We start from the raw sequence: 12,970 nt of genomic DNA, 5'->3' as shown, positions 1-12,970 counted from the left end.
AATCGGCTTTGCTTGACAGTATTCTCAAGCTTGTTGTCATCCCTGTTGCTTGTGCACCTTTTCCTACCCAATTTCTTCCTTCCAGTCAACTTTGCATTTAATATGCTTTGAAACAGCACTCTGTGAACAGCCACCCCTTTCAGTAATGACCTTCTGCGACTTACCCTCTTTGTGGAGGGTGTCAATAATTGTCTTCTGGACCTTTGCCAAGTCAGCAGTCTTCCCCATTATTGTGGTTTCAAAGAACAAGAGATACCTCGAGATACCGGAATTTATACTGTAGGGATGGTCATTTAATGAAACTCAAATGTAAATATTCTAATATTTTGAGATACTGGATTTTTGATTTTCATGAGCTGTAAGCTCTAATCATCAAAATTAAAGGACTTTTGAAATGTTTTACTTTACATGTAATGAATCTAGAATATATGAAAGTTTCACTTTTTGAAAGAAGTTACAATTGTTTTTTTTACTTTTTCACGATATTCTAATTTTTTGGGATGCACCTGTATATATATATATACATATGAATACCTATGCAATGTACTTATTTCAGTTTTTTTATTTTTAATAAATTTACGAAGTTGTGACAATTCTGTTTTTGCTTTGTCAGTATGGTGTATGGAGTGTAGATTGATGTGGAAAAAAGTAATTTAAAGCAGTTTAACATAAGGCAGCAACTTAACAAAATGTGAAAAAATTAATGGGGTATGAATACTTTCACAAGGCACTGTATATGTATATATATATATATATATATATATATATATATATATAGAGGGAGAATAAATACATTTATTCAGCAAGGACACATTAAATTGACAGTTTACATTGTTACAATAAGAAAGATCATGTTACATTGAAGATTGGAGTAATGGCTGCTGAAAATCCAGCTTTACCATCACAGGACTAAATTACATTGTAAAATATATTAAAGAAACAGTTGTTTTAAATATAATATTTCATAAAATTTCTATTTTACTGTATTTTTTATCAAATAAATGCAGCTTTGGTGAGCTTAAAAGACTTCTTTCAAGAGCATTAAATATCTTATGAACAGTATACAGTATATAAATAGAGAGAGAGAGAGAGAGAGAGAGAGAGAGAGAGAGGGAGAGATACAGGTACATGACATCACAATCAGTGCTACCAGAAATGATTTTAAATTTGTTTGGCATGCTGTTCACTGACCGCATGGCCAACTTTAATGCACCAGTGGTCGCATTTCCCATTTCAATTGCTTCATTTATGCCTTTCTTTGGTGTGGTGGTGCATGACTAGTTCTAGCTGCTGCAAACCTCAGTTTGACTTCAACAAAGTGATGTGAGATGTGAAAAAATACACAAGGCCATACATCTTTTATTATTTTTTTCCATTTCTACCGCAAACACTTTGACCCTCGAGACATTGTGGTAATTCTTCTGACCCATTTTAGTGGATAAATATACAAACCACTTGTGAGTGATAAAACACAATAGCCTTGGAACATGTGACCCATTTTTCTGCTGTCAGCCAATCAAATGCAGAGCTGCAGCATAGAGACATAGCAGCAAAGGAGGAACTGACAGGCAGCCCCTTTATGCTGTGTCACTGTGCATGTTACAACGAGTTTGAGTAGCATATAGATCTGGATTACTGATATGCTCTACTCTCATTTTTTTTTATTCCCGGAGACATTTAGGGCCCTGATATCTCCGGCTGGAGGATAGCTGGCTAAATGCTGCCAGTCCCTTGTGCTTTATGATGTGACTAGTGCAAGACAGTTACCCATATTTCTTTGCAGAGCTGCAACCAATTACAGAGACCAGTCACAGTAGACAGTAGGACAAATGCCAAGAGCGCAGAAGCTGTTGACTGGCCTCCATGTGGCCTCCCTTTACACAGTCAGTGCATGACCTTCTTTCAAATAGAGACATTTCAGGAGCCGGTGTCATATGCAGTGAAAACACTTTGCGGGTTGCTGTTCATTTGTCGATGTGTACATTTGCTCTACATGTATCACGTGTTCAACAGCATCACATAAAGCCTGATTTAATCCATGCCATTCAGTTTGAATGCCTGCACACCTTTTGAGGAATGCAAACCTAAACATCTGTTTGCATCAATATTTTATACCAGCGCTTCTCTCATGTGCATGTTACCTCGAACAGTATATGAAATATTTACTATGGGAAAAAAGGCCAAAGCAATAACAGTGAGGAATGGACCACGGGAAAGGACCTGGCATTCATACTATAGCAAGGTGGCTCTCTTAAATTCATAAGTTAAAGGCTCTCAACGGCTATTATGATATGCCCTTACATCTCAATGCCCTCACGTCTCACCCCTGTGTCTCCCTTTATACTTTACTCGGTAGAAGGACCATAAAAAATGAACATAGTAATGAACATTACATCAATAATGAACACTGTTTTTTCTGGATCTGCTATTCTGTTTTCTACAATAAAAGCATTTCTTGATTCAATAACAAGAAAGACATAGAAGAAAATGAAATACAACAGAAAAACATTTTTTTAAAATTTGTATCAGAGTTGCATGGAGTTCAGATGGTGTACCTACATGTCCTAATAGCCACTGAAAAGCCCCCAGCTGTGTTTCTTGATGTTTATTGTGGATTAGATATATATTTCAACCTGCTAAACAAGAACAGACATTTGAATCAACAACCCATACTCATTTTCCATAATTGCCTGTATGCAAATAAGAATAAATGTCCTTGTGATCAATCATGTAGAATTTAATGAAAGCATGCCATCTGAGTTGCGCTTCATAATTGCACAAATTGATCCCTGTATCAAAACGGGAAGAGTCGGGTGAATCAGACAGTTCAGAGCAGATGTGTTTTCAAATATTTCAATATCTGAGAGAACAGCAGGGAAGAATGAAATGGCAATGTGTTCTGTGAGAAGGTTAAAATGTTTTCTTACCCATTAGAATTGTATTTAATAACCACCGTGCAGTCTGAACTATAGCACATGGCATCAATTCTTGGAAAATTGCGTGTTCCTGTCAATTAGGGAATGCGGGGTGAAAATGCAACATTGTGCAATTTAGATTTTGGCCTTCTTAAAATGCCAAACAATCAGCAGTATACAGACATTCAGACAATCAGTTTACATGTGTTTAATAATTACAGATATCTAATTAATAATGGGGTCCATGATTAGCGTTGTTGACGCTGGCACAGTGCGGTATTGAGCTGGTTTTTATTCTATGGAAGTCTTAGCAGTTTATTAGGCTGTCAGAAGTGGAGAGTTTCTTCTGTCTTGTGGCATGTCTGAAAATAGAAGCACAACTTTTTGGCTGCATCTGATCCATTATTTTTTTTTTGTCTGTTTTCTCTCTTACATGGCATTGCTACTGGCAATATATGCCAGGGAAGTTACAGTATTAACCATCTTATTTGGGTGCATTGACAGGCTAAAATAAAACAGGATAAACCACACTTGACAGTGCATTAAGGTAGTCATTTTGCCACGATTGAAGATATATCCAACTGTCAAAGAGTCACAGGTTGTTTACAGTGCAGTGCAGGGCCAATGACTGGACGTTTATTGCCATCCGCTCGGGTTGTATTTCACCATTGTACCTCAATCCACTGAGCTGTCATTGTATGCATTGCATTCAGAGATTTCCCAGAAGCCTCTGCTCTTGGTATGTCTCATTGCAGACTGTTATTGTGAGTAGTAATATAAAGTTGCTAAACAAAACTTGAAAATCATCTGATCTACTGTTTCTTTGAATTGCTGAATAGTCAGTAAGAGTGTTTTTGGCTTTTCCATTTATGGTTTGTAATCTAATACACTGAATGGACTCTGCACATAAATCACATACTGTACAAAGCAGCATCTATGGGCCAAATTTGGCTAACCAATGTGGGTACTAAACAAAACAGATTTTATGTACTGTACTGTACAGAGGACAATAGATATTGTATTATAATTTGCTTTGTGGGGCTTGCTTAGGCAAGCCATATCTGGGGATGAGAATATCAAATGTGAGCTTGAGCTCTTCTGAATTGGGCAGGTGAGTAACGACCTAGCAACCACACACCCTAATAATGCCAAATACATGGCAGCATGCTCTAACCACTCAGAAACCACTTAGAAATACACTCAGAAAACCATAGTACCAGGATAGCAATGTGCTAAAATTAGCAACTGCTTAGCAATGCACTAAATCACTCAGAACACCTCCCAGAATACCTTAGCAAATGCATAGCAATGGCCTTGTAACCTAACGGAACACCCCAAAAACCACATGCTGACTTACTGCCTCGCTGCCTTATCAGGCAATGAATGACTTTGCAGGCAGCGTTTTTGCATGAAGGCCCCTCATGAAACTGATTTCGGACAGGCTTCTGAGGCAGCGTAACAGTTTAATGATCTACAACAAAATAGAACGAGTTTTGGTGATAACTATATTTAATTACTATAATACTGATTTCTTGCTAGAAATAACATCAAAAGTGCAAAAAGTTAGTCAGAAATATACAATTACACACAAACTGACCACCAAACGCAACTTTCAGACGCCATCTTTATTTTTTTAGCTCAACCGTCACGGAATGGAACGCACAGGATTGTGGGATATCAAAGGCAGCGAAGGACACATCTATGCTGCCTTTAAAATTTGATCATAAGAAGTTACCTCTGGAAACAGGAAGTAAAGCAGAATTTGGATTCGGACGTGCCTTAATGCCTTCCCGCCTTGGAATGCTGCCTCCGAAGGCAGCATTTTAGAGCTTTCGGGCGCAGCCATTAACTACTTTTGTGAATGATGTCAAGTTGACTATTACATTATGGTGGATGGCTTACGTATAGCAGCCCATAGAAACAGTCGCTAATGACGTATCTCTATGTCTATCTCTAAACGTAATCTACGTGTATATATATCTGCTTGTATCACCCAGAGCTGTTGAGAAACAGACCCTGCATTCCATTCAGAAGGGCTCATCCCTATGCCCTAATCCCTTCAAAGGGTTTACCCTCCGGAGTGAGAGCGTCGAAGGGTTCAAGGGTGTAGGGGACCAATTTACTATTCCATGAAGTACCCTTCTGCGTCATCATCCCGTGCCCACATGGAGGCGCCATCATCATGGAAAGAATCAGCGCAAAGAATCATGGGGGGGCTGAAGTGTCCATCAGTTGTACCCTTCGAAATCCTTAATTCCGATGGGCCCTTTGAAGTGGCCAGTTTTGAGCACTTCAGTTTGGAACGACCCTTCAATATGGCAGTCATGATTGTTTTCACTGCAAAGTGCCCTTCGGAGGGGGATATATATCCCGTTTGGAATGCATCGAGAGTTTTGACATGCTTTGATCTCGCCACCACGTGGTCACGTGGTTCATGGAACTCTCAATAGTTCCAAACAACTCAGTGCTGTCAACATATTTGAATGGGTTTAATCGGGACAGACAGCAGTTTCACTATATTTGCAGCAATGTGCATTGATAACTACACTTTACAATAGCATTTTCTTACTGGGGATTGCTTAAACTACTCAGAACACCTTAGCAACTGCATAGCAACGGTCTTGCAACCTCCCCGAACACTTTAGCATACTGATAGTTTTGATTGGGCAAACACACCTCACTTTTCCTTCAGAAAATGTAAAAAATCAGTGGGTCTGTGACGCTATTAACAAACTGACATTTTAAAAGGACAATTCTAAAGGATCGTTAAGATGAGACAGTATTTCATAGCTTGTTTGTTACCTGTGATGTGAATGAAGCTTCGCATTTGATTTCTGCACTGAGATTCTATTTTAGCCACCAAGGTCTGGTTTTAAAAATCACCTTTTCTTATAGTGTGAAAATCTACCTCTTAGTACCTGACATTCGTCTATGCTCTGCTACACATTTTTATCTCTTGTGACTCGCTGAACTTCACGCTGCTCTGCACCGGTGTGATACATTGACACATCGATGGTAACAACAACTCTTGATATTTACAGAAGCCAAAAACAAACTACTGGCAAGCAGAGTTGCGCTGTAGTTCTCCATTATATGAGGTTTCCTCATCGGAAAGCATGTGTCAAAGTAATGAGGCAGAAATTGAACACTGCATCTCCTCACTGTGGTCCGGGAGAGCTGTGACATTGTGCTGTTCCTCCTGACCTATGATTCACACCGTATCTGTGCATTCAACATGGATGACTGAATAGTGGAAGGAGAAAAACAGGTGGTTCTTGCTTCACATTCTCCTATAAACATGGAAAATAAACTCTGTGATAGGAATGTTAAGATAGTTAGGCGACTCAAAATGTATGAATAAACTTGTTTAGAATCGCAATATTGCTTACTGTAGGGATGGTAATTTCACCGATTTGCATCGGCATAAAAATTATCGATGCGATCAGGGGCGCGGGAAGATGTTTTCGGTTGGGGGTGCTGTGTGTGTCCGTGTTGGGTGAAAGGGTGGGGGGGCTGGTTCACTTACGTCGGTGCTCGTGCTGGGGCTGGTGTTGTTTGGATGCCGATTTTGGAAAGTTTTTGCTGGGATGGGCATTTAAAAACAAATCTGAAATTTGCTTTTGCGCCATTATGTATATTTCATGTCTGATACCACGCGCCAGCGTCACGTGTTCATGAGGATTAGTCTAATCATCCCATATAGAAAACATCACAAGTAAAATTAATCATGTTTATAAATATAAACATGGGTTTATTATAGCCCACTTACAATTTACATTTCAGAGATCATTACAAATAAATTATTAAATGCTAAAACTTAATTTAAATGAACAAACTTGGCGTTGCATTTGCAACCATGTGAAAACAGAGGGTGCTGCAGCCCCCTCAGCACCCCTACTTCCCGCGTCCCTAGATGCGATGCATAGAATAAAAAAAGTGTGTATTTTCGCTTTTGTATCGCGATGCATCCTTTCTAACATATTTGCATCGGTAAAACAGATTTATTTATATATAGGCTAATTACTAGATGCGCTATAGCCTAACTGAAGGTCTGGCTACGCGAGACATGTAAGGTGGGAGGAGTTGGATCTGTATCCAGCCATGCCCCCTGGATCTTGTGTTCTGCAGTGAGGACCATCTCATAATTTGTGACCAATATTTTATATGTAGATTGATTTCTCCTCTCTTAACTGTTTCTCAAACACGTTCTCTCATCACCACTGCTGCGAAGTTACGTGAATATGACGTAGCTATCACACCACTATGGAGACCGAGGCGCTAGAAGTCAGAGGGCATTTAAGACTTTGATAAAGAATATCTCTTTGGTTTTGAGACTTTAGTCTTTGCAACTTCAGGGATCTTATCTATGCACAATCAGCTTGTAACACTCCAAAGAGAAAGGAAAACTTGAAATTGCATCATATGACCCCTTTAATTCATGATTTTCTGTCTGTCTGAACCAAAGGAATAAAAACGAACTAGCTGTACCATACTGAATTGCATAGCATCAGATTTTTTTCTATTGCATCGTATTGCATTGAATCGCATTGTGTTAAATCAAATCGAATTCGGATCACACTGCATGGTGAATGGTGTGAATCGTATCGCATCGCATCGGTAGCTGCTTCATATATCTTTAATGTATAGTATCATTGCATCGAGATGCGTGTCGCATCCCTGAGGCGTTATGGAGATGAACATCGAATCGATACTTTGTATTTCAGTGTAATGAAATCACTCAAAAAAAAACTTCTTATACTAGCTTATTAAAATTCAATACTCTTATTTAGCACACATTAAATTGACTAAAAGGGACAGGAACGACGTTATAATGTTACAAAAAGACAAAATCCTGAACAAAATGTAGCATGGATTCCACAAAACTTTTAAATTGTAATAATATTTCACAATATTATTGTTTTTACTGTATTTTGATCAAATAAATGCAGCTTTGGTGTGCATTAAAAACTTTCAAAAACATGCTTTTTTAATGATATTGGATATTCATGTATATAAATATATAGATAAATAAATATAAAAATATAAGTGGCAGAAATGATCTATTTATATGTCTAAATTTGCTAATTTAGTACAAATGAGTTACTTATGCAGATTTAAATTAAATGTCATAATTTAGGCCTACCTAGGCTACTTCCTATCACTTGAATCTTGCATGATACTTTTCCTGTGAAAAAAAAAAACAAGTTTGTATCACAATGGAAAAGCCGCTCTTTTCCATAAAATGAATATGGATGGCGATCACTGGCTGTCAAATTCTAACTTTGGTTGGTTAATAAAAAATTAGTATTAGGTCAGGATTTGAACCCAGGATCGCCTTGCATAAATAGCGCTTCCTGCTGGTATTTTTTGGTCATGTCTTATTTCACCAAGTACACCGTGTGAGCTAAACCATTTAAACGCTGCAAGCTATATTTCAGTCTAATAGAGCTTGCAGAGTCACAACATGCCCAGCCCTTAGATTTGTGAAAACCTTTTTAATCCTATATTTTACAGCAAAAGCGTGTCTTTTGTCTTGAGGTGACTTACAGGCTCATAATGGCCCCATTATTCAAATAATGAACCCTAGAAGTCATCATCATCACCAGGCTTCTAACAAGCCTGCTTTTGTATTGATACTCATTGTCATGAAAAATCCCCATGACATCATGCTATCGTAATTACAGCGTTCTTTGATCCTGTTCAATAATTCTCTGCAGTTTGCGTCGATAATAGGTTGACGGAAGCAGAAGCCCTGTGGAGTGGGTTTGATAGATTTTGAGCACACTGGGCCAGTGAGACCCTAAATGAACTCAGACTTCAATATATTCACAGCCGCTGTATTAATCCGCACTGACTCACTGGGAGCCCGTCAGAAACCTTGCATTGACCCAGCTCAACAGCAAATAAGTGTCTCTCTCTCCAACTCCCATCTTTTTTTCTCTAAGCCACTTGACTTCTAAATAGCAAAATACCTTGTGACAGTTTCCGTGGCAGCCTAGCATGGAATGTGGAAATGTGCAGAAATTTATGACAGAGACATGTCATCATTTAAATCAGTCCACTTCCTACACTAGTCGGTGAGAAGCTCTAGTTCCTATTATTGGAAAATCAGTGACGATTAGGTCTAGAGTTAATTGCTCCATGCTCTGTTTGCTTCTGTATATATGCTTGTGACAGAGAAAATGGTGTCTGTTACCAATCAAAGACACTTTCTTATCAGGAACGCTGACAAGGGAACCAAGGGGACATGGAAAATATGACAAGTCAAAAGACTCAATGCATGTGACCCCTCCATAAATAGCTCATTAACTCCTTCCTTCTAAGTCAGAAGGGATATTAAACAACCTATAAGATCATTATCTAGCATACAGTCTATCAGTGTGCACCAGTCAATGCAAAATACAATTAAAAATCTGCAGCACTGAGTAGGAGTCAATTCGGAATCCTATAATAAGCTAAGCAGGGGAAATACTATTAACCTCTAGGGACCTGTAGGAGGCGCCACAAAAAAAAATCGCGATGATGGTTTATTTCAAGTTTCATCACAGTGTTTTAAACTCTCTCTCTCACCTACTTCTCAATCTAGTTCCCATGTGGATCTTATAGTAAAATGGAACAGCTCCCAAGTGACGGGCTTTACAAAATAGGGCTGCGCGACAGATGAACCTAATAGTGGAGAGCGCCAGAGGCACGTTAGCGAAGAACAGGCCACAGTTGATAAGTCATTGAGTGAGAGTCTTATCCATGCATGAGAAATTATGTCAAATATTCCGTTTATCTCACAGACCCTAGAACAGACCGGCCAACTTCTATTAAATGTCACAGCTTAAATTGCTCAGCATAACATGGTAGAACAGTATTTAAAGAGCATTTAGTTCTGTTCTTGTGAATGGATGGCTTAAGTTACCGGGGAAAGAGCTGAAAAGTTGACATTTCCACGCTAAACATTTTGTGCTCCAGGTTTAAGTGTGCATAATTTCTCGTGTTGCCTTTGCTTAGGAATGACATTTAGCTCTTTCTGATAAATCTGGCCACTATCTTTAGGCCTGAGCCACAAGGTGGCGCTCACTGGACCCCTATCAAAGATTTCAGACATCAGAGCTTGATTCAGAAATGTCAGTTGGATGTTAAATAATGCAAAAGCATGTCAACATCGTTCCCAAAGGTTTGATTGAACTGCCGAAAAACACCCAAGCATTGCGTTTGCCGAATAGACTCTCTCCACGGCCGTGTTTATCAGTCCACAATTGGCCTCATTATGAGAAACATCCAATCTCAGTGCGGACACGATCACTTTATTATAATCATTAATTTCATAGTACTCTGTGTGCTAGTACTCCCAACTTTCATTTGTATTTGTGTGTATGTTTGGGATGAAGCCCAGATTTTCTAAGGCTCTTGTTAGTGTGAAAGGCAGTACTGATCCATGGCTTCAGGGCTGGCTGTGAGTGATGTTCTCCCGAACACGGCCGCAAACGCTACTAATAACACAGCAGAGGAATGCGGTGACCATGGAAATCACTGTGCCATGCTGATAAGGGCTTCCGCTGATGACATCATAGTAGTCTATGTGAGACTGCAGGATGACTCAGTAGGGTGTGGTGACTGAAGTCGTCATTACCGACCTTCTCACACTAAAACCCCTTCCTGGGAATAATTCTTCAGAGCCCCCATAAGGAACGTGGCATCTTTAAACTGTTGATTGCAACTGAGATAATTTATTATTCATTCCGAGTGACACAAATGTAGATTTCTTCAGTATAACAAGGAATAATTTATCACAAGCTGTGCCTTGCATTCAAAAATACACCCATAGATACCTATAACACATATTACACTTACAGCCTCTTTATGAATATATTTAGTATATATGTTTATATAATATTTAGCCTATGCAATAATAATCACTGAATCTATAATATGGACGAGTTCGTAAAAGCCAACGACAGTGAGCCTCAACTGGTTTGAGAATAGAAAAGGGTTTATCGTACAACATTTACGAATTTTCCATAAAATCAAATGCTTGATATAATTATGAACTGCATAAGCCCAGCAATATGCAAAACAATTACTATGACATGCTGAAAAGGAAGCAGACAATTTTGGTTTCTAAAGGTCTCATGAATTTTGATGGTTTCATGCTCTCGGCAGCCAGTAATTCAATGCACAAATCACAATGTTGTTAGCACAAACCATGTTTATCCTAGCTGCAGGTGAACCCCGTATTTAATGTTAAAGTTTTTTCTGACAATCTGACAATGAGGGATCTCAAGCAACCTGTCCATGTTGGCATCTTCTTAATTTGGCTAGCTTTAACCAAGTAACTGTTGATTTTGTGCCAAAATACTGTTTGAATGGATGCACAGCCTGTGATATCAAAAACAACAAAAAATATGGGAAGCACTTTTCCTTCGTTTTTAAAAGCTATGCCTTTTTATTTTGCTGTCCTAACTAGGTATGATTACATTTGCATCATTAGCATTGATTTTACCTGATGTCCTTGATTGTATAAGAAGAGATCTGCAACCCAACACCTGAGAACCACTTAATATATATGAAGAAAGTATAAGGATAAATTATGCAATGGAGGAAGTGGAGCTCATGGCTAAAAATGGCCACTTCAGAGCAAGGGACATTACTGTTTTAGTATGCATTTCAACACACACTCACACCTTAACGACTGATCTAAGTTTGAAAGAACAAGCCTTTTAAGGATCCACATTAACAACAAAACCTGAAGTTCTTAATTAATGTCTAGTCCAACCAACTAATTTAGTGGGCTTTTTCTTCCTCCAGTACCTGAAGAACAAGAAGTCGTTGTTGTTAATGCACTACCTTCCTTTGCCACTGAGTTTAGATTATTGTCTGTGCTCTACCACTAAAGCAATTTCCTCTGCGTATCTAATTGGTATTACAACCACTTGACTCCTCCTGATTTGTCTGAGAGTTATTTATTTATTTTCATTCCAGGGAACTGCAGCAGTTTCCCAATGGGCAACAACCGTGAGATGCATAACCTGCGGAAAATATGAATTTCTAAGGGCTAAATTAACACAGCTGTCAATTACCCCAATGCTGTTTTATGTTCCCATAAAGACAAAATTAGAAAATGTCATATGACACAGTAAAAAACAGACAGACTAGATGCAAAAACAACATACTGAAGAGAATAAAACATCCGCTTTCATGCACCGTCATATTTTTTGTATGGCCATTATGGGTGAGATGCGCATGTTTATTTTTTAATACATCTGGCCCCATCCAATAACCTGTTTATTGCTCCTCCACTTCATTAAGCTCCAAGAAAAAACTAAACAAAAAAATAACACTTGGGTCTGGCAGATTTGCTCATTATATTTCACAATGGTATTCAGGCTTGTGAAGACAAAGTACTTGTCATCCACATTGCAGTCCCCTCCTCTACCAAAATTGCTTAGCAGTGCATATAGTCTATGTCATATTCTCACACATCGGTTCACACACCTCCCCTAAACGGACTATCAAGCACATGAACACAGTCTTGTATGACACATAGTCAGCGGAACTATATCATGCATAGATGTAATCATTTCCACTAGAGGTTAAGGCATGATTTTCATGATAGTTCTATTACTCCTTCACCAGAGTAGCCCCTCTCTCCCTCTGTTGACTGATGGTGAGGATAACTTGAGACCATTCAAACAGAATATGAGATTCATTCTGCTCCAAAGATGAATATGACAGCCTTGCATAAAATATAACTTCATTACAATTCCAGCTAAAATATAAAACTCAAGGCAGAGAACCATTATGAATTCTTAGAAAATACGAAATAAATTAAATGACTATCATCCACTTGGCTCTATTGTAGAGCACTATGCCCTCCCCATATAAACTGTTGAAAATGTAAGATTATTACTATTCATGCTACAACTCGCCTGGGACTCACATCTCAATAACTTCCTATATGAGTCAGACCCACATGCGCTGCACTCACTGTGTTCTGAGAAAAAAAAATCTCATACCAGCTGCTCATATATTCACTGCATTTCCGACTCCCTCTTTTTCATATATAG

This window comes from Sinocyclocheilus rhinocerous, unplaced genomic scaffold, assembly GCF_001515625.1.
Source record: "Sinocyclocheilus rhinocerous isolate Xijiao unplaced genomic scaffold, SAMN03320098_v1.1 scaffold1053, whole genome shotgun sequence".
NCBI classification, from domain to species: Eukaryota; Metazoa; Chordata; class Actinopteri; order Cypriniformes; family Cyprinidae; genus Sinocyclocheilus; species Sinocyclocheilus rhinocerous.
The sequence above is the reverse complement of the archived record's forward strand: the minus strand, read 5'-3'. Positions refer to the sequence as shown.